General features: G+C 38.3%; 1 long non-coding RNA gene across 1 annotated transcript; it reads left to right on the top strand.

Moving 5' to 3' along the window:
- The first annotated feature begins 2,396 nt into the window (after nucleotides 1-2,396).
- LOC123555303 (uncharacterized) lies at nucleotides 2,397-13,444 on the top strand. Its single transcript, XR_008371801.1, has 5 exons — nucleotides 2,397-2,753; nucleotides 4,817-4,874; nucleotides 5,232-5,291; nucleotides 5,627-5,693; nucleotides 6,031-13,444. It is a non-coding gene; the product is annotated as an uncharacterized LOC123555303 (long non-coding RNA).
- The last annotated feature ends 14,544 nt before the right edge of the window (nucleotides 13,445-27,988 follow it).

Below are 27,988 nucleotides of genomic sequence, written 5' to 3'. Positions count from 1 at the left end.
ATTTGCTGTGATGGGCATATATTGTGACATTCTGGCACTCGTGTTCCCTGTTAGCTTTCCATTCCTTCTTTTTACAGTAGCCATATAGAAAAACATCATAGCTATATTGTTCATGAAAATTAATAAAATTTAGCAGTAAACCACCTCACCACTGACTTATTCTTTCTTCCACATCTTTAAAACCCCTGATGCGTACCACAACTAAATGGTTCTTCAAAGCTTTCCCCAAAATTAATACTTTCAGACACTAACTTGCCAGGAACTTTAGCCTTCAATTATAATATGCCCGGCGGGGGGATTGGCCATGTCTAACATGGCTCTTGTTTTACTTTTATATTGATGCATGCAGTAACTGGAACAACATAGACCTTCCTGGCAGTAAGAATTACCAATTGATAATAATAATCAGCTCTTTCTGTATCACAGGCAGCTAAACTTCGGGCGAGTTCGTGCGTTTCCACACGCGTTCGGAAATACCACGGATACGTGCAATTAAAGAAATAATACAAAAATCACAAACTTTTAAACGTTTAGGGAAGCAAGAAGACATTAAAACAATTTCAAAATAAAAACATATATAAAAATTTATTGTCTGTAGAATACTTCAATAGGATAATAAATATTCTCAAATTATAAATAAAGTGGCTACAGGGGAAAGAATAAGATACGTACCACAGGTTTTTGCTTATTTTATTCAGTAACTGTATGCCGAAAACAGAGACTGATAGTGGTGTTTTTTAATCGCCAAGGGAAGCATTAATTTTTCATTTTAGATAAATATTTTTTATATTTTTGTAAAGAGAAAAGAATAACAAACACTTCAATAGGATAATAAATATTGTGTGTTTATTCTAATTTAAACAATATTTGTTCTAACTTTTTTTCCTTCTTTGTTTCTATTGGAAAATATCAACCAGATAAAAATCGATATCGCACAGCCAGGTGATTTCAAGGGGGACAATTATACCAATAAGACGTCAAATTTTACCTAATTGATGATCATGGTTCTGTTATTAAAACAGAAATGTATGATAAATTAGACCATAAAACAATAAATATATTATCTGGGGTTAACACTAAAAATGGAAGGGTTGGAAAACCTTGCTGGAGTGAAACACTATCTAACCTATGGATTTCTCAGACAAAGGCAGGAGGAGATTGGTTGCGATGTAATAACGCATTATTCTGTTAAGAAACGGCTGAAATCTGTTTTCATGACAGCGAGACGGGCCTTTGATCGTGAAGTTCAAAGAAGTAAACGGGCATACTGGGTCTCTGTCCAAGCAGAACTTTTTTATGAATGTGAAAATAACAAACAAGAGTTTTGGAAATCCATAGGTAAAATAGGTACTGCTCAAAATAAGAGGAAACCAGTACCAATGTAAGTTATAGATAATGATGGTTTAGTATCTAATAATGTTGATACAGTTTTAAAGAAGTGGAAACAAGAATTTAGTAGTTTATTTTTATCAAGAAATAATGGTGCACATAATATTTTGAATCCACAATGTAATTATTCTACAACTGAGAGTGATTCTCTTAATACTGGTGTTTCATTAACCCTTAGATTTTTTTATTTTTATTATTTTTAACTCTGTTACTATCCAAGCTGTTGACTTGAAACTTGAAATAGTATTTACTGTCCTCTGGTTTGAATTTTGACTGATTTATGTCCCATTTTAACAGAAATTTTTGGTTAAAGTTTTTGATAAAGTCGAATATCATTGCTGATTGCTGCTATCAAAGCTTTTGACTTAGAACTTAATATATTTTTCTACTATCTAAGTCTGCCCAAGGAGAAACAATCCCCATAACTCTGATTTGAATTTTGACAGAGTTATGCCCCTTTTTAACTTAGAATTTTCTTCATCTTTTACATAATGTCCAAGATCTCTGTTGCTATCAAAGCTATTGAATTGAAACTAATATACTTGTTAACTATTAAATGTTACACCATAAGAAACAATCCCCATTGTTCTGATTAGAAGTTTGGGAGTTTTATGCCCCTTTTACTGTCGAAGCTCTTATTCAGAGGCAAACACTGAGAAAAATCAAGCGTGCTGTCTTACAGAAAGCTCTTGTTATTATGTCTCCCACCACACAGTGGTGTGGGAGACATATTGATTTACTCCAGTCTGTGTGTGTGTATGTCCGTCTGTCTGCCACAAATTTATATATGTATATTCACTGTTCTTTAGGCCAATATTTTTTATTTTTAGTTTTACCGACCCTCCTGCCCTAAAATTTAGGAATTATTTAAGTTATTATTAAAGTGGAAAAAAGTAAGATTAAAAAAAAAACTCAGTCTCAAAAAATGATGCACATGCACACAGTGATCATAAATAAGTAACAAAGTTGTGTTGGGGTTATGTTTTATATTTATTGATGTACGCCATTTAAAAAACTGGACTCAGTTGGCATGATGCTGTACATTTGAATTTTAGAAATACTAAGATATTATGATATATGTATTTATAAGTATGTGCCCATGCAGGTATAAATAATTCCTTGCCATTGCAAATTTAAGTGCCAGATACCTTTTCTGTTTGTTTATTTAGCACCATATGTTAAAGTCAAATTCGTGGATGATGGTCAGGTGGAAGTCTATGATTCTGCCTTACTCTATGGTGAAATTATACATCCAGAGACAGATGATTCAATTAAATTTAAAGACTTGTATATAGGTCAGGAAGTTGCTGCATGGTGGTGAAACACAAATCACTATTAAGCTACAGTTATAGAGCTATTTACAGGTTTGAATCAATTTCATTCAACAATTAACATTTGCACCAGCTAGGGCATTTGATTGAATTTAATAATGTCAGATATTATTGTTGATACATGTTGTACTGTACTGAAATGAGAATATAACTTTATGTTCAATTGTAGTATTTTTAGCTCACCTGTCACAAAGTGACAAGGTGAGCTTTTGTGATCGCGCAGCGTCCGTCGTCCGTCAGTGCGTGCATCCGTGCGTAAACTTTTGCTTGTGACCACTCTAGAGGTCACATTTTTCATGGGGTCTTTATGAAAATTGGTCAGAATGTTCATCTTGATGATATCTAGGTCAAGTTTGAAACTGGGTCACGTGCGGTCAAAAACTAGGTCAGTAGGTCTAAAAATAGAAAAACCTTGTGACCTCTCTAGAGGCCATATATTACACGAGATCTTCATGAAAATTGGTCAGAATGTTCATCTTGATGATATCTAGGTCAAGTTAGAAACTGGGTCACGTGCCTTTAAAAACTAGGTCAGTAGGTCAAATAATAAAAAAACCTTGTGACCTCTCTAAAGGCCACATTTTTCATGGGATCTGTATGAAAGTTGGTCTGAATGTTCATCTTGATGATATCTAGATCAAATTCGAAACTGGGTCACGTCCGGTCAAAAACTAGGTCAGTAGGTCTAAAAATAGAAAAACCTTGTGACCTCTCTAGAGGCCATACTTGTGAATGGATCTTCATAAAATTGGTCAGAATGTTCATCTTGATGATATCTAGGTCAGTTTTGAAACTGGGTCACATGCCATCAAAAAGTAGGTCAGTAGGTCAAATAATGAAAAAACCTTGTGACCTCTCTAGAGGCCATATTTTTCATGGGATGTGTATGAAAGTTGGTCTGAATGTTTATCTTGATGATATATAGGTCAAGTTTGAAACTGGGTCAACTGAGGTCAAAAACTAGGTCAGTAGGTCTTAAAATAGAAAAACCTTGTGACCTCTGTAGAGGCCATACCCTTGAATGGATCTTCATGAAAATTGGTCAGAATGTTCATCTTGATGATATCTAGGTCAAGTTTAAAACTGGGTCACGTGCCTTCAAAAACTAGGTCAGTAGGTCAAATAATAAAAAAAACCTTGTGACCTCTCTAGAGGCCATACTTTTCATGAGATCTGTATGAAAGTTGGTCTGAATGTTCACCTTGATGATATCTGGTCAAGTTTGAAACTGGGTCAACTGCGGTCAAAAACTAGGTCAGTAGGTCTAAAATTATTAAAATCTTTTGACCTCTCTAGAGGCCATATTTTTCAATAGATCTTCATGAAAATTGGTCAGAATGTTCACCTTGATGATATCTAGGTTAGTTTCGAAACTGGGTCACATGCGGTCAAAAACTAGGCCAGTAGGTATAAAAATAGAAAAACCTTGTGACCTCTCTAGAGGCCATATGTTTCATGAGATCTTCATGAAAATTAGTGAGAATGTTCAACTTGATGATATCTAGGTCAAGTTCAAAACAGGATCACGTACCTTTGAAAACTAGGTCAATAGGTCAAATAATAGAAAAACCTTGTGACTTCTCTAGAGGCCATATTTTTCAATGGATCTTCATGAAAATTGGTCAGAATTTTTATCTTGATGATATCTAGGTCAAGTTCAAAACTGGGTCACTTGAGCTGAAAAACTAGGTCACTATGTCAAATAATAGAAAAAACGACGTCATACTCAAAACTGGGTCATGTGGGAAGAGTTGAGCGAGTCAGGACCATCATGGTCCTCTTGTCTTGAAGGACCCAGAAGTAAAAGACGCAGAAAAAAACTAGGCCCATTTTAGGACAAAACCGCAGAATTATTTACCTGCAGAATCAACCCTAGTATACAATTACTGAATAAGATTCCAGGCTTTTATGAAACATTGTATGTTAAAAAATTGATGTTAATTACCCAGTCTGTAGGTAATCTGTCAAGAAATTCTGGATCTGGTAAAAACTGCATACAAAGATTAAAAACAATTAATCATATGTTAATTAGCCAGACATATCTCCACAGATTTAAATGAGATTTTTAAATGCATTTGTATTTTTAATATATATAGGTGAAAAGTCAAAAGGAAAGGCCGGTCCATTAAAAAAAAGCACAGAAACCAGCAAAAGGTAAGTTTGGTTGATAAAATTAATTTTCCATCAACATTTAGCATTAGTAGTACCATTAATTAGTACTGACAAAGTCATCATGACCCTCTTGTTTTCAATTAATTAAATGTACCAGTGTTTGGTATACTGTTATGTTGGCTAATATTATAGTATAGTTTCAGTATTGTAGCTCTGAGAGATAGAATTGTAACTTATGCACTTCCAGTTTTAGAATCAATATATTTCAATATTAAATTGTGCAGTTACTAAATGCATCAAGGAGGGTGGGGCGGGGGGAAGCATTTCGTGTCCTACCAGCTATTTTTACATATAGGGCACTGTTAACTGTTGTGTTATAAATGCAAGCATTTATTTCAGTGATAGAGAAGAAGAAAAATAAGAAGACAAAAAATAAGAAGCCAGTGACAAATGAAGATGGTAATGATTTCATATATTAATGATTCTATAATTTACTAGACTCTCTCAATTTATAGGGTTGGTAGGAGATGCTATGGAGTATTCTCTTCAAAAAGTACACCAAAAGTACAGTATATTACTATTCCAAGAAAGTGCTTGTAATGTAATCTGTGTCTGAATGAAATTAAATGTGAACTTTGGTTAAAATTTTAGCTTAGAAAAAAAACTTATTAGTTGGATATATCATTGTGCTTTCTGACCCCCTCCACCATCAATATTTCAGGAACAGCTTATTCAAAAATGAAAACTATAGCAGGTATATTATGTACCAGCAAACTGAGCATGCTTTATTGTAGGAGGAAGTGATGACAGTTCTGAAGAAATCAGTGTAATGGAGGTGGATGTGAAAAAAAAAATAAAAAGGTATAAAATTTTGATTATCTGTTTTTCTTTTGTCAACTTTAAGGCACATTTTTTTTTACAATATTTCAGTTATAAATACCACCACTGATATACAAAATCCTGTAGTAGAATTTCTCAACACAACTTTGCATGATGATGAAAGAAAAGTTAATAGCTGTAAACAAAATCATAAAGGCACTGCTAAATGTCTGGACATCACAATAACTTTGGATGTCAAAACACTAGTTTAAAAATGAGAATGGGATTGTATTGCAGTAAATGACAAAATATAGATATCTGTTTCTTATGCCAAAATTTGTTTTGTGCTAGCTGCTATGTTATTTTTTTCTTTTGACAGAAATTGAAGCAGAAAAGAAAAAGAACAAGGAAGCAGTAATGGCAGCCAGTCAACAAGTTGCAGCTTCATTATTTTCCAAGAAAACGGTAGTTACTGCCAATGCAGATTCAATTAATGCCTATTCCTTTGAACAGCAGTCTGCATGCCCTACCACCTTATCTGCCTTTCCTCAAAACATCTACTTCTTCAAGTACTGAAACCCTATCACCTTCACTGTCTCACCCTGCAACCAAAGAGAGTCACAAAATGACAGCTGAACTGTCTGGCTATGAAGCCCCAAAACCCTCTGCCTCCCCAAAACCCTCTTCCTCTGAAATTCCATTTCCACATATTGTCACACCCCTTTCCAGTACTACAACCCAAGAAACAATCACTTCGTCAGCTTCTGTGAATGCACCCTTCCACTATTCACAACAGGCATGTAGCACAAACTTCCCACTTTCATACCCTTTTGCTCAGGGAACGCAATATCCTTCATATCCTCTCTACCCTCAACCTGTATACTCTCAACCTATATAGAGGCCATACTGGAATCAACCATACACTAGTGCTTTTTCTAGGACGTCTGACTACACTGAGGATAATCAGTGTCCGGATAGAGGAGGAGTTCTTGGTAACAACCAGTCAGCTGGTCAACTTCTTGACATCAGTAGCAACTGCTCTTTGAATGAGTCAGAATTTATGACACGTTCAATAAATGTTATTGATGGAGAAGTTGATATGGCAAGGTCATCAACACCAAGATCTCCTTCACCGGTTGAAACCAGTTTACTTCAGACCTGTCAGGCATGCCTAACTCTTCCCCTACAGGCCGCAAAGTGGCCCCAACAATAGGTTGCTTTGATTGCAGTCTTAAAGATCAAATTATTAAAGACCTAAGGGCTGAAATTGATCAGCTGAAACAGACATTGAATGGTAAGGGTTTTGTATATTTTGTAAAGCCTGGAAAAGTGACCTCCATAATAAAATTAACATAGAGTATATAAAGTTATCTCAACAGATATACCAGCTTTGTGGGTCATTTTCCACATTGACCTGAAGTGGGACAGGGGGAGGGTATATAGACTCTTTCTTTGAAAACATCGTTTGTGATAGGATGGTATAACGATTTGGTTTCAAATTTCAAGCGATTAGATCTGCCTTTGGCCATTTACCATGCAAAATATAACATATACTGGTGGCAAAGTATACAAAGTAGTGTTTTATTGGAACATAACTTGTAAAGGCATTTGATTGGAGCTTCACATAATGATAGAGGCATTTTATAAACATGTTTCAGTTTTCCATAAAATACATGTTGTGTCTATATTATGTTTTTTAGTTCACCTGTTACAAAGTGACAAGGTGAGCTTTTGTGATCGTGCGGTGTCCGTCGTCCGTCGTGAGTCCGTAAACTTTTGCTTGTGACCACTCTAGAGGTCACATTTTTCATGGGATCTTTATGAAAGTTGGTCAGAATGTTCATCTTGATGATATCTAGGTCAAGGTCGAAACTGGGTCACGTTCCATCAAAAACTAGGTCAGTAGGTCTAAAAATAGAAAAACCTTGTGACCTCTCTAGAGGCCATATATTTCACAAGATCTTCATGAAAATTGGTCAGAATGTTCACCTTGATGATATCTAGGTCAAGTTCGAAACTGGGTCAAGTGCCATCAAAAACTAGGTCAGTAGGTCTAAAAATAGAAAAACCTTGTGACCTCTCTAGAGGCCATATATTTCACAAGATCTTCATGAAAATTGGTCAGAACGTTCACCTTGATGATATCTAGATCAAGTTCGAAACTGGGTCACGTGCCATCAAAAACTAGGTCAGTAGGTCAAATAATAGAAAAACCTTGTGACCTCTGTAAAGGCCGTACTTTTCATGGGATCTGTATGAAAGTTGGTCTGAATGTTCATCTTGATGATATCTAGGTCAAGTTTGAAACTGGGTCACGTGCGTTCAAAAACTAGGTCAGTAGGTCTAAAAATAGAAAAACCTTGTGACCTCTCTAGAGGCCATATATTTCATGAGATCTTCATGAAAATTGGTCAGAATGTTCACCTTGATGATATCTAGGTCAAGTTCGAAAGTGGGTCACATGCCGTCAAAAACTAGGTCAGTAGGTCAAATAATAGAAACACCTTGTGACCTCTCTAGAGGCCATATTTTTCATGGGACCTGTATGAAACTTGGTCTGAATGTTCATCTTGATGATATCTAGGTCAGTTTCGAAAGTGGGTCACATGCCGTCAAAAACTAGGTCAGTAGGTCAAATAATAGAAAAACCTTGTGACCTCTCTAAAGGCCATATTTTTCATGGAATCTGTATAAAAGTTGGTCTGAATGTTCATCTTGATGATATCTAGGTCAAGTTGGAAACAGGGTCATGTGCGTTCAAAAACTAGGTCAGTAGGTCTAAAAATAGAAAAACCTTGTGACCTCTCTAGAGGCCATCCTTGTGAATGGATCTCCATAAAAATTGGTCAGAATGTTCACCTTGATGATATCTAGGTCAAGTTTGAAACTGGGTCATGTGCCTTAAAAAACTAGGTCAGTAGGTCAAATAATAAAAAAACCTTGTGACCTCTCTAGAGGCCGTACTTTTCATGGGATCTGTATGAAAGTTGGTCTGAATGTTCATCTTGATGATATCTAGGTCAAGTTTGAAACAGGGTCATGTGCGTTCAAAAACTAGGTCAGTAGGTCTAAAAATAGAAAAACCTTGTGACCTCTCTAGAGGCCATATATTTCATGAGATCTTCATGAAAATTGGTCAGAATGTTTACCTTGATGATATCTAGGTCAAGTTTGAAAGTGGGTCACGTGCCGTCAAAAACTAGGTCAGTAGGTCAAATAATAGAAACACCTTGTGACCTCTTTAGAGGCCATATTTTTCATGGGATCTGTATGAAACTTGGTCTGAATGTTCATCTTGATGATATCTAGGTCAGTTTCAAAAGTGGGTCACATGCCATCAAAAACTAGGTCAGTAGGTCAAATAATAGAAAAACCTTGTGACCTCTCTAAAGGCCATATTTTTCATGGAATCTGTATAAAAGTTGGTCTGAATGTTCATCTTGATGATATCTAGGTCAAGTTCGAAACTGGGTCACATGCCATCAAAAACTAGGTCAGTAGGTCTAAAAATAGAATAACCTTGTGACCTCTCTAGAGGCCATATAATTCACAAGATCTTCATGAAAATTGATCAGAATGTTCACCTTGATGATATCTAGGTCAAGTTCGAAACTGGGTCACGTGCCTTCAAAAACTAGGTCAGTAGGTCTAAAAATAGAAAAACCTTGTGACCTCTCTAGAGGCCATATATTTCACAAGATCTTCATGAAAATTGGTCAGAACGTCCACCTTGATGATATCTAGGTCAGGTTCGAAACTGGGTCACATGCCATCAAAAACTAGGTCAGTAGGTCAAATAATAGAAAAACCTTGTGACCACTCTAAAGGCCATATTTTTCATGGGATCTGTATGAAAGTTGGTCTGAATGTTCATCTTGATGATATCTAGGTCAGATTTGAAACTGGGTCACATGCAGTCAAAACTAGGTCAGTAGGTCTAAAAATAGAAAAACCTTGTGACCTCTCTAGAGGCCATATATTTCATGAGATCTTCATGAAAATTGGTCAGAATGTTCACCTTAATGATATCTAAGTCAAGTTTGAAAGTCGGTCACGTGCCATCAAAATCTAGGTCAGAAGGTCAAATAATAGAAAAACCTTGTGACCTCTCTAGAGGCCATATTTTTCATGGGATCTGTATGAAAATTGGCCTGAATGTTCATCTTGATGATATCTAGGTCAAGTTTGAAAGTGGGTCACGTGCCGTCAAAAACTAGGTCAGTAGGTCAAATAATAGAAAACATTGTGACCTTCCTAAGGACCATATTTTTCATGGGATCTGTATGAAAATTGGTCTGAATGTTCATCTTGATGATATCTAGGTCAAATTCGAAACAGGGTCATGTGTGGTCAAAAACTAGGTCATTAGGTCTAAAAATAGAAAAACCTTGTGACCTCTTTAGAGGCCATACTTGTGAATGGATCTCCATAAAAATTGGTCAGAGTGTTCACCTTGATGATATCTAGGTCAGGTTTGAAACTGGGTCACGTGCCTTAAAAAACTAGGTCAGTAGGTCAAATAATAAAAAAAACCTTGTGACCTCTCTAAAGGCCATACTTTTCATGGCATCTGTATGAAATTTGGTCTGAATGTTCATCTTGATGATATCTAGGTCAAGTTTGAAACTGGGTCAACTGCGGTCAAAAACTAGGTCAGTAGGTCTAAAATTATTAAAATCTTTTGACCTCTCTAGAGGCCATATTTTTCAATGGATCTTCATGAAAATTGATCTGAATATTCACCTTGATGATATCTAGGTCAGTTTCGAAACTGGGTCACGTGCAGTCAAAAACTAGGCCAGTAGGTATAAAAATAGAAAAACCTTGTGACCTCTCTAGAGGCCATATTTTTCATGAGATCTTCATGAAAATTAGTGAGAATGTTCACCTTGATGATATCTAGGTAAAGTTCAAAACAGGGTCACGTACCTTCGAAAACTAGGTCACTATGTCAAATAATAGAAAAACCTTGTGACCTCTCTAGAGATCATATTTTTCAATGGATCTTCATGAAAATTGGGTCATGTGGAGAAGGTGAGCGATTCAGGACCATCATGGTCCTCTTGTTACATTTGATAGTTATGCAGTATTCAGTAGATTTTTTATGCATGTACCTGATGTTCAAGAGGTGCATTATTCAATTGAAATTTACATATCTCAGATTTAAGCCACACATTTGTTTGATTTTTATACATGTATCTCAAGTTTAAGCCGATCATTATTCAGGTGATCACATGTTCAAATCAGCATTCCTCAGGATTTCCCTCTTTATAATATCTGTTAAACATTAGTATTAAGTTAAAATCTGCTGGTGTCTTTCTGTGGTCTGTTCACCTTTCTTAACAAATTATGAAAATGGCCAGCTAATCTTGATGCTTTTACTCACAGTAGAATTACATTGAATTATGTCTTTTGATATCAAATATAGTTCTGAATGATTGTTTGAAGCTGTTAAATTAATAATCCATTGTTTCTACAGAATCCTTGTTAATGTATATAATTATACATATCAATAATTGTTCCCTTACTTGTGAGAATCGTATACATTTGTCACATGTATGTAAATAATGTATTGCTCATGTTTTCATCAGGGTATCTTATTCATGATTTAATGGTATACTGAGCGTCATTGAAAAGTTACCACTTAATATATACCTCTACTTTTTTATACAATATCGACGTCACTTTTTCATGGCCTGTGTGCGGTCTATTACTCATAGACACTGTCTGATCATGTCTTCTAACCCATTTCACGACTGTCATGTAAGAACAGCACATTCGACGTGCAATTTCACGACATGGAAGTTCGGCGTCAACCATGCCAATGGCCTGATGGCGTTGATCATGCCTTAAACATGGCATTCTTAGCAAGGATATTCTGTTTTTTAACATATTCCTTTTAGTCTGTCTACTCACTTTCAAGTGTGATGAATGATTTGCGATAGAATTTTCGTACATGTCAACATTGCTGGAAAAAGTCATTTTGCACGTGTAGCCAGTGCCTCAAATGGAGTTTATCAAATTTGACAAATCTTTACACCAGTTACGTCTCAGTTGCATCAAAAATGCGATTTTTAAAATATAAGGGCCAAAAGGGTGTTAACTTTTCAGTTACGCTGCGTAGAGTATTTTGTTTGTATTTTGTTTAAATTTGTATTTTCATATCATATGTTTTGTTAGTATTTTGTTGGCAGTGTTTTGTTAGTGTTTTCTTAAGCACATACGATGAAACACTAACAAAACATACAATGAAACACTAACAAAACATAAGATATTTTGTTAGTGTTTTGTATAAATATAATTTGCATATCATGTTTTATTGGTATTTTGATAGCAATGTTTTGTTAGTATTTTGTTAGCTCATTTGCATGTCATTTGCTATACTAATAAAACATCATCAAAACACAGTATAGTATTAGTGTTTTGTTTCCCCTTTTTTTTTTCGCTTGGGAAGCTTGTCTGCATTCTAAGTCAAACATTTCTCATCCGATCTTCACTAAATTTGAACAAAATATGTTTGACCATAACACCTCGGCCAAGTTCAATAACTAGCCAAATCAGTCTAGGCATATTGGAGTTACTGCCCTTGAATTTCCAAAAATCGGCCTTTTCACTTTTGTCCGCACTCTGTCAAACATTTCTCATCCGATCTTCACCAAACTTGAACTTAATGTGTTTGACCATGAGACCTTAACCAAGTTCAATAACTAGCCAAATCAGTCCAGGCATTTTGGAATTATGGCACTTGAATTACCGAAAAATAAGCCTTTTTACTCTTGCCTGCACTCTAGGTCAAACATTTCTCATCTGATCTTCACCAAACTTGAACAAAATGTGTTTGACCATGAGACCTTGGCCAAGGTTGATAACTAACCAAATCGGTTCAGGCATTTTGGAGTTACAGCCCTTGAATTACCAAAAAATCGACTTTTTTTGCTCTTGTCCGCACTCTAAGTTGAACATTTATGATCAGATCTTCACTAAATTTGAACAAAATGTGTTTGACCATAAGACCTTGGACAAGTTCAATAATGAGCCAAATCGGTCCAGGCATTTTGGAGTTCTGGCCCTTGAATTGTAGTGAGTAAACGGTATATAAAGACTGACTTGCTATTTAGATGATTAGGCAGTTGTGGTTGACATTTGCTTTTCTCAAAAGCAGCTCTAGTTTATGTATCTTATCTGTAACTTACTAGAATATTTTATGTGATATGTACATGAATTATATTACGATTGCAGTCTCTTATAATTCTTTAATAGAATGGTCTTGCAATAGTTTGTTTATAATTGTACACTGTAATTATATGTTTTATGCAAGAATAAGACATAAATAAAGATAAATAACTATTTAATGCAAGTAGTGCTACTCGAGAACATATATGATGTTATTCAATATATATTTTATCTATCCAGTTGTGAAAATTCATTTGCAGCACGTGACCGTACAATATAATAATAATTATTACCTTATTGGACGCACGTGTGTACAAAACCCGTATTTTTCCATATTTGGACGGTTCAGAAAGTCCCATTTTAAACATACGATAAAGCCCGAAACAAGTGAAAATGTTCCAAATGTAAATCAGGTGAACAGAGTTACATTATGCGTCTTGAAATGAGGAAGACAGAAATACAATATTCAGTGAATCATTTTAATTTGAACTAAAATAAAACAGATATAGAATAAAAAGGTTATTAGTCCCCTACTGGTTGAAAACCAGTTTTGGGGACTATAGGAATGCGCTTTTCCGTCCGTCCGCAATTTCTTGTCCGGTCCATAACTCTCATCCATGAAGGGAATTTAATATTACTTGGCACAAATATTTCCCATAATGAGAAGACATGCCATGCACAAGACCCGGACCCCTGCCTTGGAGGTCAAAGGTCAACAGGGCTTTTCTCCTGTCCGGTCCATAACTCTCCCATCCATGAAGGGATTTTAATATTACTTGGCACAAATGTACCTCATAATAAGCCGATGTGTCCTGCCCAACCTTCAGACCCCTAGCTCAAAGGTCAAGGTCAACTTAGCAGTCAGATGTCAGCATGGCATGAAAAGGGTCTGCTTCGTGTCCAGTCCATAACACTGGTCATTCATTAAGAGATTTTAATATCACTTGGCACAAATGTTCCCCATGAGGAGACAATGTGTCATGCGCAAGACCCGGATCCCTAGCTCAAAGGTCAGGGTCACAATTTTAGGTCAAAGGTCAGCAGGTCTTTTCTCCTGTCCGGTCCATAACTCTGCCATCCATGAAGGGATTTTAATATTACTTGGCACAAAATGTTCCCCATGATGAGACGATGTGTCATGCGCAACACCCAGAACCCTGGCTTAAAGGTCAAGGTCACACTTTGAGATCAAAGGTCAATAGGATTTTTTTCCTGTCCGGTCTATAACTTTGTCTTGCAAGGCAGGATTTAAATATCAGTTGGCACAAATATATCCCTGGATGAGACAACATGTCGTGCACAAAATCCGCGCCCTATGTCTAAGTTCAAGGTCACACTTATAGGCCAAAGGTCAGATACAAAAATGACTTTGTCGGGAGCATTTCTTCTTCATGCATAGAGGGATTTTGATGAAACTTGGCACAAATGTTCACCACTGTGAGATGGATTGTCATGCACAAGAACCAGGTCTGTAGGTTTAAGGTCAATGTCATACTTAGAGGTCAAAGGTTAAATTTAAGAATGACTTTGTCCAGAGCATTTCTTCTCCATGCATGGAGGGATTTTGATGTAACTTAGCACAAATGTTCATTGTCATGAGGCACCCTTGTTTTAAGAATTACCTCATTTTGTTTTACTATAAATAGATTATATTGTTACTTTTTTATTACTGGCCATAGGGAAAAATCGAGACCACTTTTCTGAGGTACAACATGCATGTTACATTGAATTTTTAGATGTATTTTGACCTATCTCAAGCTGGTAAAGAGTTTTATGTGGACTTGTAATATATTTTTTTCTTATTAATTTTTTTTATGTTGTTTTTGTATTTTTTAATTTTTGTTTTTTTAATTTCCCTTTTGTGACTGTAGATAACTTATATGATAACTTTTTCATAATTGGCCAAAATAAATCCATATGAAAGCAACTATAGGTTTTTATGTATGCAAATTTTAATCTAAGTGTTTTGTTATAACATATTGTATCATAACTTGATCATGACATCACAGTACATTAGGGGTTCTAACTGACCAATCAGAGAGCTGCATTTTCGAGTACCTGCCAGTTTCCACTTGGGTACAACGAAGTATATTTACAATGAACATATAGTGACTTTAGAAATAAATATCACACTATTTAAGAAATCAAATAAAGTTTTTTTCACTGCACATGCCCCAGATGATGCTACAAACAACAAAACTTTGAAGTTTCATTGAATTATTATATCAATTTAATACCTTTATTTTAGTTAAAAGTTTGAGATTCTGTAATAAAGTATAAGTAAAATGTAATCAATACCCAAGTGAAATAAGTATCATTCCGCAATGTTTTGGACATGTTAAAATTATGTAATACAATATAGTTTATACATCATTGACATATATCAATTCATTATGTTATACTGCAGTAAGAAACAATAGGAGAGATCGTGTTTGTATACGAATCGTTGTATTTTGTATTTTCTATTTTTAGAACTGATAAGACAAAGGTCGGGTGGGCAGACGCCGAGCGTCCATGTTTTTTGTAAACAGTGATGTTTTTCTAACGGCTTAAACTTTCTTAAAACACAAATGATATCAATATTTTTTTTGATCAATGGAAAGGGTATAAAACAAGCAATTTATTGATTACTTTTAATTATTATTTCGAAATAAAATGGATTAATTATGAACGCTTAACTTACACTGTTTTTTTCTAAAACTCTGGAGCATCGTTACGCCGCTATTAAAATCATCTGTCATTTAAAATGGTTTTTCATTTTAAAAAGATATTTCAATGAGAAAATATGAAAATCGTAAGCATTTCAAAACTTTTTGAATTTTTAAAATCCATAAATTAGCGAAAAAGTTATTAAAAACTCCGATCCCATACACAAACGATGTAAAAACATTTGTTTAGCCCACCACCAGATAAACAGGTGTTAATGCGTGATGTCATGGCGATCTCTCCTATAAGGTGCCTTCCAGTAGGGGACTTTGTATTGCATGGCAATACTTCATTCACTTGTTTAACATTGAACTGTACAATACGAGATATATTTGGACGAGTACCCAGCTGGGAAAACCATATTGGACTCGCCTAGCAGCTTGTCCAGTATGGTTTTCTCAGCTGGGTACTTGTCCAAATATAACTCCGTATTGTACAGAACAATATTAAATAACCTAATATTATTTGTCTGTATTGTCCATGCAACCTTCATTTAGTAGAGACGTAAATGTTTATTTACCTATATGATCCATTCCTGCATAAATCCTTGTGTGGTCATGAGCTTAATATAGTACAAAAGATATGGATATCTATATTAACAATTTTGTCAGTGGAAAGTATGAAATATACAAATCCTGATATTGAACATAAAATCTGTGAAAAGAGAATGTAATCAAGTAGCATAATAGCAGATACAGTTTGACTCAATCTGACTAAAGTACATATCCTATTACGCTACGAATAGGATCTGAGAACGACCTATTCATTGCCTCGTTCTGACGACCCTTTCGCTAGCCAATCAGAGCCTAACTTACAACGTCTTGCAAATCTACCTGTAGCATTGACTTTTGATATTTACAATTCTTATGTCATAATGTATCAGATAGCCGGTTAGCTCAGTCGGTAAGCCACTTGCTTTGTAAGCGAGGGGTCCTGGGTTCGAGCCCTGGAATGACTGCACATTTTTCTTACTCTTTGACATTCGAACAAGTCGTCTGATTGGATAAAATGAAAATAGCAATACTGGAAATCCAAAATATACAGAAGACGAATGTGAATGGGTCGTTCTCAGATCTTCGTTTAGAAGATCAAGTACTTTAGTCAGATTGCAGTTTGACTGAATCTATTTTATGAGTGTTCAAATTATCCCTCATATAAGGTCAAATATGGCTCTGTCCAGGGGGTCACATGGTAAATACAGACTTATATAGGGAAAATCTGTTTTAAATCACAGGGCCTAGGGCTTTGATATTTTGTATGTAGCATCATCTAGTGGTCCTCTACCAGTATTATTCAAAATATCCCCTAGGGTCAAATATGGCCCTGCCAAGGACTGGTTCACATGGTTTATATATAGGCTTTTGTAGGAAAAACTTTAAAAATCTTCTTGTCTGAAACTGAAGCGTCCAGGATTTAATATTTGGTATGTTGCGTTTGTTTTGCACACTGATATTAAAACTGACTCGGTGACAGTGAATGTGACCTACTGACCTACTTTCTTTTGTTTTAAGATACAGCCATGAAATTTGGATGACATGTTCAGTTTTGCATACCGATCTTAATACTGATTTTCAGTGACAATGAATATGACTTACTGATCTTTTTTCTTGTTTTTGTTAATGCCCCGCCGTGGCGGAGGGATTATAGGAATGGTCTGCGTCCGTCCTTCCGTCCGTCCGTCCTTCCGTCCGTCCTTCTGTCCTTCCGTCCGTAACAAATTCGTGTCCGGTCCATATCTCCTAAACCCCTTGAAGGATTTTCATGAAACTTGGGTCAAATGATCACCTCATCAAGACGATGTGCAGAACCCATGAGTCAGCCTTGTCGGTTCAAGGTCAAGGTCATAACTCAAGGTCAAAGGTTTGAGCCTGCCATTTTGTGTCCGCTCTATATCTCCTAAACCCCTTGAAGGAATTTTATAAAACTTGGGTCAAATGATCACCTCATCAAGACGATGTGCAGAACCCATGAGTCAGCCATGCCGGCTCAAGGTCAAGGTCACAACTCAAGGTCAAAGGTTTGAGCCTTCCATTTTGTGTCCGCTCTATATCTCTTAAACCCCTTGAAGGAATTTTATAAAACTTGGGTCAAATGATCACCCCATCAAGACGATGTGCAGAACCCATGAGTCAGTCATGCCGGCTCAAGGTCAAGGTCACAACTTAGGGTCAAAGGTTTGAACCTTCCATTTTGTGTCCGCTCTATATCTCCTAAACCCCTTGAAGGATTTTCATCAAACTTGGGTCAAACGATCACCTCATCAAGGCGATGTGCAGAACTTATGAGTCAGCCATGTCAGCTCAAGGTCAAGGTCACAACTGAAGGTCAAAGGTTTGAGCCTTCCATTTCGTGTCCACTCTATATCTCCTAAACCCCTTGAAGGAATTTTATAAAACCTGGGTCAAATGATTACCTCATCAAGACGATGTGCAGAAATTATGAGTCAACCATGCCAGCTCAAGGTCAAGGTCACAACTAAGGGTCGAAGGTTTGAGCCTTCCATTTGGTGTCCACTCTGTATCTCCTTAACCCCTTGAAGGATTTTCATCAAACTTTGGTCAAATGATCACCTCATCAAGAACTCATGAGTCAGCCATGTCAACTCAAGGTCAAGGTCACAACTGAAGGTCAAAGGTTTCAGCTCTGTATCTCCTAAACCCCTTGAAGGATTTTCATGAAACTTTGGTCAAATGATCACCTCATCAAGACGTTGTGCAGAATTCATGAGTCAGCCGTGTCAGTTCAAGGTCAAGGTCACAGCTAAAATCAAAGGTTTTACCCTTTCACTATCCATAGCAGTGGCGGGGGATTTAGCTGTCTTTCAGACTGCCTTGTTTTTTTTAATACAGCCTTGAAATGACTCACTGATCATGAATTTGACCTACTGACCTACTTTCTTGTTTTTGAAGCTTTAGAAAAGAAATTTATTCAAAGAAGCAACTTAACTCTGGTGAACAATATGTGGCCATCATGGTCCTCTTGTCTTACTGAACATATGCAATTATGCTGAATTTTTTCTCAAATAATATCTCGGTACCTCAGTTGAATTTTGTGCTTGTTTGTTTGAAATAAAGAATATAGCCTTGATGTTTGTTGTTTTCGTTTTTAGCTCGATTCTTAAAGAATAAGGAGAGCTATCCTCCTCACCACAGTGTCGGCACCTTAGTTTAGTTTTTTGTATCAGTCAACATTTTAACAAAACCTTTAAGAAATAAAGCTTTGAAACTTTCAACACTTGTGTACCATCACCATACCAAATTTTTGGCAAGATTACGTAACTCCATTAAGGATTTTGTCTGAATTATGGCCCTTTTTACTTAAAAATCTTGACATTTTTCAAACCAGTTCATATTTCTTGTAAACTATTAAACATATGGCTTTGAAACTTTTATCACTTGTTTATAACAGTCTCTATCTGTATGGAAGAGTATATAACTCTTTTCACACTTGCTTTTTGTTGTGATTTCCATTTGTAGTCGAGGGTATGTAAATATGTCAAAAGATATTTGGCAAATTTTTGTCCTTTTTTGGACTTGGAAATCAGTTAAGATTTTCGTACCAGTGCATATTTTGTCTAAACTGTTTGACCTCTTGTGTTCCATCATAGTCTCCATAATTATATAGACAGGACTACATAACTAGGGGGGGCCTCTCCCTTACAGAAGCAAGCCTCTGTGGCGTACATGCTGCGTATTTGCTGTGTATATGCCGCGAACACAGTAGTACGCCAGAGGAGTACATTTTACATACACCGCATGCCGCGTACATGCCGCGTACTATTTCGACGAGTACACAGCATGTACGCAGGAGGTCACTAGTACACTTCAAGTACGCAGCACAGACTCTAAAAATTTAAGGAGTACACTGCATGTACGCAGGAGGGACATGTACAAGAAAATAGTACACTGCATGTACACCGCAGATACTTCGAAATTTATAACACTTATATTTAGTTGCATTAAAGTTGTTTCCCCTTGATGCAGTTACGCCATTTTCTTCAGATGTTTACCAAATTACATGCTACAAAAATTGATTTATTTCATTGAAAAGTGGATGAAGAAAAGCATACTAATTTATTTGATAACATCAATCTACATTATTTTGGTAAGGGTAAATACTTATTGATGCATGTCACTAATCTTTTTTCTGTTTTTTTCTGTCCAAATGATCAGCATTTGCATAAGAAAGTTGGTGGGGTAAGGAATTTACATTATCACAGCAGTTTTGCCACAAGAGTACACAGCATGTATGCAGCAGGAGTACACAGCATGTACGCCGCAGGACTCTGGCCAGGAGTACACAGAATGTACGCCGCAGGAGTACACAGCATGTACGCCGCAGGAGTATTCAGCATGTACGCCGCAGGGGTAGTACACGCAGGCTCATTTGCATGTGAAAAGTGTATGTGCCGCGTACATGCTGCGTACTATTTCCCGCATACTAAATTCCTCCAGCGTACATCCTGTGTACTATGTAGTCCAAGCATGTACGCAGCAAGTAGTACGCGGCAGAGCTCATTTGCATGTCAAAAGTGTACTACAAACGTACTATCGGTGTATGTGCGGTGTATATCCTGCGTACTATTTAAAGCCCTTGATTTCAGTACACATCATGTACGCATCATATACGCTGTATGTACACAGCAAGAGTACGCAGCAGGCCTTTTTCTTCTATAAGGGCTGTGGCCGAGTGGTTAAAGCTGCTGATTTAAAATCATTTTCCCCTCATCGATGTGGGTTCGAGCCTCACTGGGGCATTGAATTCAAGAGAGGAAGCCATCCAGCTAGCTTAAGGAAGGTCGGTGGTTCTACCCAGTTGCCCGCTCATGATGAAATATTCTAATATGCTTTTCTCTGTTAAAACACTCTTTCGCTAGAATGACGTCACGTATACATGCGGTCCCGCCCGCTTAGCTCAGTAGGTAGAGTGTCGGTCTACGGATCGCAGAGTCGCGAGTTCGATCCTCTGGCTGGGCGTATGTTCTCCGTGACTATTTGATAAACGACATTGTGTCTGAAATCATTAGTCCTCCACTTCTGATTCATGTGGGGAAGTTGGCAGTTACTTGCGGAGAACAGGTTTGTACTGGTACAGAATCTAGGAACACTGGTTAGGTTAACTGCCTGTCGTTACATGACTGAAATACTGTAGAAAAACGGCATTAAACCCAAAACAAACAAACAAACATTGATGTGCGGTGACATCAATGTTTTGGTTGCAACATATTTTATCTCCTGTTTTAGATTAAAGGCATATTAGAATTGAAATAGTTTATATTTATATATTTTAAAGAATTGAAATGTGCAACATGCCTCCCCTCGCTCTGTTCAGTCTTTTCATGAGAAGTGATGAAATGTGCAACACGCCTCCAGTCTATTCATGAGAAGTAATGAAATGTGCAACAGGTATCCCCTACCTCTTTTCAGTCTATTCATGAGAAGTAATGAAATGTGCAATAGGTATCCCCTACCTCTTTTCAGTCTATTCATGAGAAGTAATGAAATGTGCAACACGTATCCACTCCCTCTGTTCAGTTTATTCATGAGAAGTCATGAAATGTGCAACATGCCCCCGCCCTCTGTTCAGTATATTCATGAGAAGTAATGAAATGTGTAACATGCTTCCCCTCCCTCTGTTCAGTATATTCATGAGAAGTGATGAAATGTGCAACACGCCCCCTCGCTTTGTTCAGTCTATTCATGAGAAGCCATGAAATGTGCAACACGCCCCCTCCCTCTGTTGAGTTTATTCATGAGAAGTAATGAAATGTACAACACGCCTCCCCTCCCTCTGTTCAGTCTATTCATGAGAAGTCATGAAATGTGCAACACGCCCCCTCCCTCTGTTCAGTCTATTCATGAGAAGTAATGAAATGGGCAACACGCCTCCCCTCCCTCTGTTCAGTATATTTTTGAGAAATAATGAAATGTCTAACACGCTTCCCTTCCTTCTGTTCAGTATATTCATGAGAAGTAATGAAATGTACAACACGCCTCCCCTCCCTCTGTTCAGTCTATTCATGAGAAGTCATGAAATGTGCAATACGCCCCCTCGCTCTTTTCAGTATATTCGTGAGAAGTAATGAAATGTGCAACACGCCTCCCCTCCCTCTGTTCAGTATATTCATGACAAATAATGAAATGTGTAACATGCTTCCCTTCCCTCTGTTCAGTATATTCATGAGAAGTAATGAAATGTGTAACACGCTTCCCTTCCCTCTGTTCAGTATATCCATGGATAAGTAATGAAATGTGCAACACGCCCCCTCTTTCTGTTCAGTCTATTCATGAGAAGTGAGGAAATGTGCAACACGCCTCCCCTCCCTCTGTTCAGTCTATTCATGAGAAGTCGTGAAATGTGCAACACGCCTCCCCTCCCTCTGTTCAGTCTATTCATGAGAAGTGATGAAATGTGCAACAGACCTCCCCTCGCTTTGTTCAGACTATTCATGAGAAGTAATGAAATGTGTAACACGCTTCCCCTCCCTCTGTTCAGTATATTCATGAGAAGTAATGAAATGTGCAACATGCCCCCTCTTTCTGTTCAGTCTATTCATGAGAAGTCATGAAATGTGCAACACGCCCCCTCCCTCTGTTCAGTATATTCATGAGAAGTCATGAAATGTGCAACAGGTATCCCCTCCCTCTGTTCAGTCTATTCATGAGAAGTAATGAAATGTGCAACACGTATCCCCTCCCTCTGTTCAGTTTATTCATGAGAAGTCATGAAATGTGCAACACGCTTCCCCTCCCTCTGTTCAGTCTATTCATGAGAAGTCATGAAATGTGCAACACGCCCCCTCCCTTTGTTCAGTATATTCATGAGAAGTAATGAAATGTACAACACGCCTCCCCTCCCTCTGTTCAGTCTATTCATGAGAAGTAATGAAATGTGCAACACGCCTCCCCTCCCTCTGTTCAGTCTATTCATGAGAAGTCATGAAATGTGCATCACGCCTTCCCTCCCTCTGTTCAGTCTATTCATGAGAAGTCATGAAATGTGCAACACGCCTCCCCTCACTCTGTTCAGTCTATTCATGAAAAGTCATGAAATGTGCAACACGCTTCCCTTCCCTCTGTTCAGTTTATCCATGAGAAGTAATGAAATGTGCAACACGCCCCCTCTTTCTGTTCAGTCTATTCATGAGACGTCATGAAATGTGCAACACGCCTCCCTCCTTCTGTTCAGTATATTCATGAGAAGTGATGAAATGTGCAACACGCCTCCCCTCCCTCTGTTCAGTTTATTCATGAGAAGTCATGAAATGTGCAACATGCCTCCCCTCCCTCTGTTCAGTCTATACATGAGAAGTTATGAAATATGCAACACGCCCCCTCTTTCTGTTCAGTCTATTTATGAGAAGTCATCAAATGTGCAACACGCCTCCCTCCCTCTTTTCAGTATATTTTCGAGAAGTGATGAAATGTGGAACACGCCTCCCCTCCCTCTGTTCAGTCTATTCATGAAAAGTCATGAAATGTGCAACACGCCTCCCCTCGCTCTGTTCAGTCTATTCATGAGAAGTAATGAAATGTGCAACACTCTCCCTCCCTCTGTTCAGTATATTCATGAGAAGTAATGAAATGTGCAACACGTCCCCTCTTTCTGTTTAGTCTATTCATGAGAAATCATGAAATGTGCAACAAGCCCCCCTCCCTCTGTTCAGTATATTCACGAGAAGTCATGAAATGTGCAACACGCCTCCCCTCCCTCTGTTCAGTCTATTCATGAGAAGCCATGAAATGTGCAACACGCCCCCTCCCTCTGTTCAGTTTATTCATGAGAAGTAATGAAATGTACAACATGCCTCCCCTCCCTCTGTTCGGTCTATTCATGAGAAGTCATGAAATGTGCGACACGCCCCCTCCCTCTGTTCAGTCTATTCATGAGAAGTCATGAAATGTGCAACACGCCCCCTCCCTCTGTTCAGTATATTCGTGAGAAGTAATGAAATGTGTAACACACACCCCTTCCCTCTGTTCAATATATCCATGAGAAGTAATGAAATGTGCAACACGCCCCCTCTTTCTGTTCAGTCTATTCTTGAGAAGTTATGAAATGTGCAACACGCCCCCTCCCTCTGTTCAGTATATTCATGAGAAGTGATGAAATGTGCAACACGCCTCCCCTCCCTCTGTTCAGGCTATTCATGAGAAGTCATGAAATGTGCAACACGCCTCCCCTCGCTCTGTTCAGTCTATTCATGAGAAGTAATGAAATGTGCAACACTCTCCCTCCCTCAGCTCAGTTAATTTATGAGAAGTAATGAAATGTGCAACACGCCCCCCTCTTTCTGTTCAGTATATTCATGAGAAGTCATGAAATGTGCAACACGCCCCCTCCCTCTGTTCAGTATATTCATGAGAAGTCATGAAATGTGTAACACGCTTCCCTTCCCTCTGTTCAGTATATCCATGAGAAGTAATGAAATGTGCAACACGCCCCCTCTTTCTGTTCAGTCTATTCATGAGAAGTCATGAAATGTGCACCACGCCTCCCCTCCCTCTGTTCAGTCTATTCATGAGAAGTCATGAAATGTGCAACACGCCTCCCCTCGCTCTGTTCAGTCTATTCATGAGAAGTAATGAAATGTGCAACACTCTCCCTCCCTCAGCTCAGTTTATTTATGAGAGGTAATGAAATGTGCAACACGCCCCCTCTCTCTGTTCAGTATATTCATGAGAAGTCATGAAATGTGCAACACGCCTCTCCTCCCTCTGTTTAGTCTATTCATGAGAAGTCATGAAATGTGCAACACGCCTCCCCTCCCTCTGTTTAGTCTATTCATGAGAAGTTATGAAATGTCAACACGCCTCTCCCTGTTTTCAGTCTATTCATGAGAAGTTATGAAATGTGCGACACGCCCCCTCCCTCTGTTCAGTATATTCATGAGAAGTTATGAAATGTGCAACATGCCCCCTGGACCCTCTGTTCAGTATATTTATGAGAAGTAATAAAATGTGCAACACTCCTCCCCTTCCTCTGTTCAGTATATTCATGAGAAGTAATGAAATGTCAACACGCCCCCTCCCTCTGTTTAGTATATTCATGAGAAGTGATGAAATGTGCAACACGCCTCCCCTCCCTCTGTTCAGTATACACGCATACAGTTTATGTTACCAGCATCAGCTGAACACGCTTACAGTTTATCTTTTGAGCATCAGCTGAACACACTTACAGTTTATGTTACCTGCATCAGCTGAACACACTTACGGTTTATGTCTCTAGCATCAGCTGAACACGCTTACAGATTATGTCTCCAGCATCAGCTGAACACGCTTACAGTTTATGTCTCCAGCATCAGCTGAACACGCTTACAGTTTATGTTACCAGTATCAGCTGAACACGCTTACAATTTATGTCTCAAGCATCAACTGAACACGCTTACAGTTTATGTTACCAGTATCAGCTGAACACGCTTACAATTTATGTCTCAAGCATCAACTGAACACGCTTACAGTTTATGTTACCAGCATCAGCTGAACACGCTTACAGTGTATGTCTATAGCATCAGCTGAACACGCTTACAGTTTATGTAACCAGCATCAGCTGAACCCCGTTACAGTGTATGTCTCCAGCAGTTTATGTCTTCAGCAACAGTTGGACACACTTACAGTTTATGTCTCCAGCATCAGCTGAACACGCTTACAGTTTATGTCTCCAGCATCAGCTGAACACGTCAACAGTTTATGTCTCCAGGATCAGCTTAACACACTAAGAGTCTAGGTCTCCAGCATCAGCTGCACACACTAACAGTTTATGTCTCCAGCGTCAGTTGAACACGCTAACAGTTTATGTCACCAGCATGAGCTGAACACGCTCACAGTTTGTCTCCAGCATCAGCTGAACACGCTTACAGTTTTTGTCTCCAGCATCAGCTTAACACACTAACAGTCTATCTCTCCAGCATCAGCTGCACACGTTAACAGTTGATGTTACCAGCAACAGTTGGACACGCTTACAGTTTATGTCTCCAGCATCAGCTGAACACGCTTACAGTTTATGTCTCTAGCATTAGTTGAACATCCTAACAGTTTATGTCTCCAGCATTAGTTGAACACGCTAACAAGTTATGTCTCCAGGATCAGCTGATCACGCTAACACGTTTGTCCCCAGCATCAGCTGAACACGCTTACAGTTTATGTCTCAAGCATCAGCTGAACATGCTAACAGTTTATGTCTCCAGCATCAGCTGCACACGGTAACAGTTTATGTCTCCAACATCAGCTGAACATGCTAACAGTTTATTTCTCCAGCATCAGCTGCACACGGTAACAGTTTATGTCTCCAACATCAGTTGAACACGCTGACAGTTTATGTCACCAGCATCAGCTCAACACGCTAACAGTTTATTTCTCCAGCATCAGCTGCACACGGTAACAGTTTATGTCTCCAACATCAGCTGAACACGCTAACAGTTTATGTCTCCAGCATCAGCTGAACACGCTTACAGTTTATATCTCCAACATCAGCTGAACACGCTAACAGTTTATGTCTCCAACATCAGCTGCACACGCCAACAGTTTATGTCTCCAGCATCAGCTGAACATGCTAACAGTTTATGTCTCCAGCATCAGCTGAACACGCGTACAGTTTATGTCTCCAGCATCAGCTGAACACGCTTACAGTTTATGTCTCCAGCATCAGCTGAACACGCTTACAGTTTATGTCTCCAGCATCAGCTGAACACGCTAACAGTTTATGTCTCCAGCATCAGCTGAACACGCCAACAGTTTATGTCTCCAGCATCAGCTGAACACGCTAACAGTTTATGTCTCCAACATCAGCTGCAAACGCCAACAGTTTATGTCTCCAGCATCAGCTGAACATGCTAACAGTTTATGTCTCTAACATCAGCTGAACACGCTAACAGTTTATGTCTCCGGTGGCTCAAACTTGCAACCCCTGATTTCGTATTTACGAGATGATAATGAAAACTGCCGTCAGATTATGTGAACATTTGCGTTGAGCGGGTAATTAACCCGGCAAGCCTGTGGCAACTAATCTTATGGTCAGATTTTACATGGCTGGAGAAGTTAGAAATGTATGACAATGGGATGTGCGTGCGTGCATGCTTAGGGACAATATCATAAAAAGAGCTGCAAACAACGTTTGCTCCCGTGGGTAGATGGCAAAGTTTAGGGTCATGGGTCTGAAATCACAAACTTTCAAATATTTTAACCTGTTGTATAACTAAAAGCACCATTGCATATGCATAGATTCTCCATTTTAGCAGTGTATTACAAAAGAAAACTTGTTTATTGGTACTTTGAATAAGAAAAAAGATGACAAAATATCCATTATTATATAGAAAATATAATTATTTAAAGGGATTTTCAACAAAAGTAACATGATCAGAATTGTAAGAAAAGTTGTCATAAGGGCGTATGTTATACATTCTGAATTGAAACAAGTCGCCAGTTTTACAGTTCAATGATAAAGACCGCTAATGAAAATAAAACCCTCTTTTTCACGCGCCATGATTCGTTTTGCGTCTGTAGTGAAACTCTGATGAATGAGAATATAAAACACTAAACTTTGAAAAGAGAAGTATCATAAAAACAACTCGAACTAACGCGTGTTCTATTAAAGGGATCGGACAAACGTGTATTCTGTTACCGCGAGCGTGCTTAAACGTTTCTATCCCCGACGTTGAGTTGACTGGTGTTCTATCACAAACGTAAAAATCAACGTCATCGGGCTGACATGTGTTCCTTTCCTGCCGGCGAACTGACACTCGTTCTGAAAGGGCGGTCGAGCTGACGTCTGTTCTCTTCCTGCCGGCGAGCTGACACTAGTTCTGAAAGGGCGGTCGAGCTGACGTGTGTTCTATTCCTGCCGGCAAGCTGACACTCGTTCTGAAAGGGCAGTCGAGCTGACGTGTGTTCTATTCCTGCCAGCGAGCTGACACTCGTTCTGAAAGGGCGGTCGAGCTGACGTGTGTTCTATCTCTGCCAGCAAACAGACATGTGTTCTCTTCCCACTGGCAAGTTGACACGTATTCTTTATTCCCGTCGGCGACCTGAAACTCAGTAATCAGTTACCGCCGTCGAGCTGACGTGTGCTCTATCTCTGGGGCACAGCTAACACGCGTTATACCCACCCCCCTCCCCGTTAACATCCCTGATAAATGAAAGACAAGTGTTCAACTCCCACAGTTCAGCTGACAGGTTCCATCACCGCCGTCCAACTGACACAGGTTCCGCTGACACGTTATATTTCTGCCGTCAAACTGACATACTGACTGTCAGACATGGGTTATTTTTCCGTCATTAAGGGCAATGTCTTCAGTGAGCCAGACTGCAAGCTGATCAAATGGGAGATAACTAAATTTGAAATGAAACAGCAGCAACATTTTTTATTTCCCCTTGACCAGTTGCTAAAAGCGCATGTCTTGTGCATGGAAATCACGGGAATCTCAATGTTTCTTGCTACATGTGCTCTCGAAATGTGAATAA

The sequence above is a fragment of the Mercenaria mercenaria genome, chromosome 7 (genome assembly GCF_021730395.1).
Source record: "Mercenaria mercenaria strain notata chromosome 7, MADL_Memer_1, whole genome shotgun sequence".
In the NCBI taxonomy this organism is placed as follows: Eukaryota; Metazoa; Mollusca; class Bivalvia; order Venerida; family Veneridae; genus Mercenaria; species Mercenaria mercenaria.
Note: the sequence above shows the minus strand (reverse complement) of the source record. Positions and strands in the feature narration are given on the sequence as shown.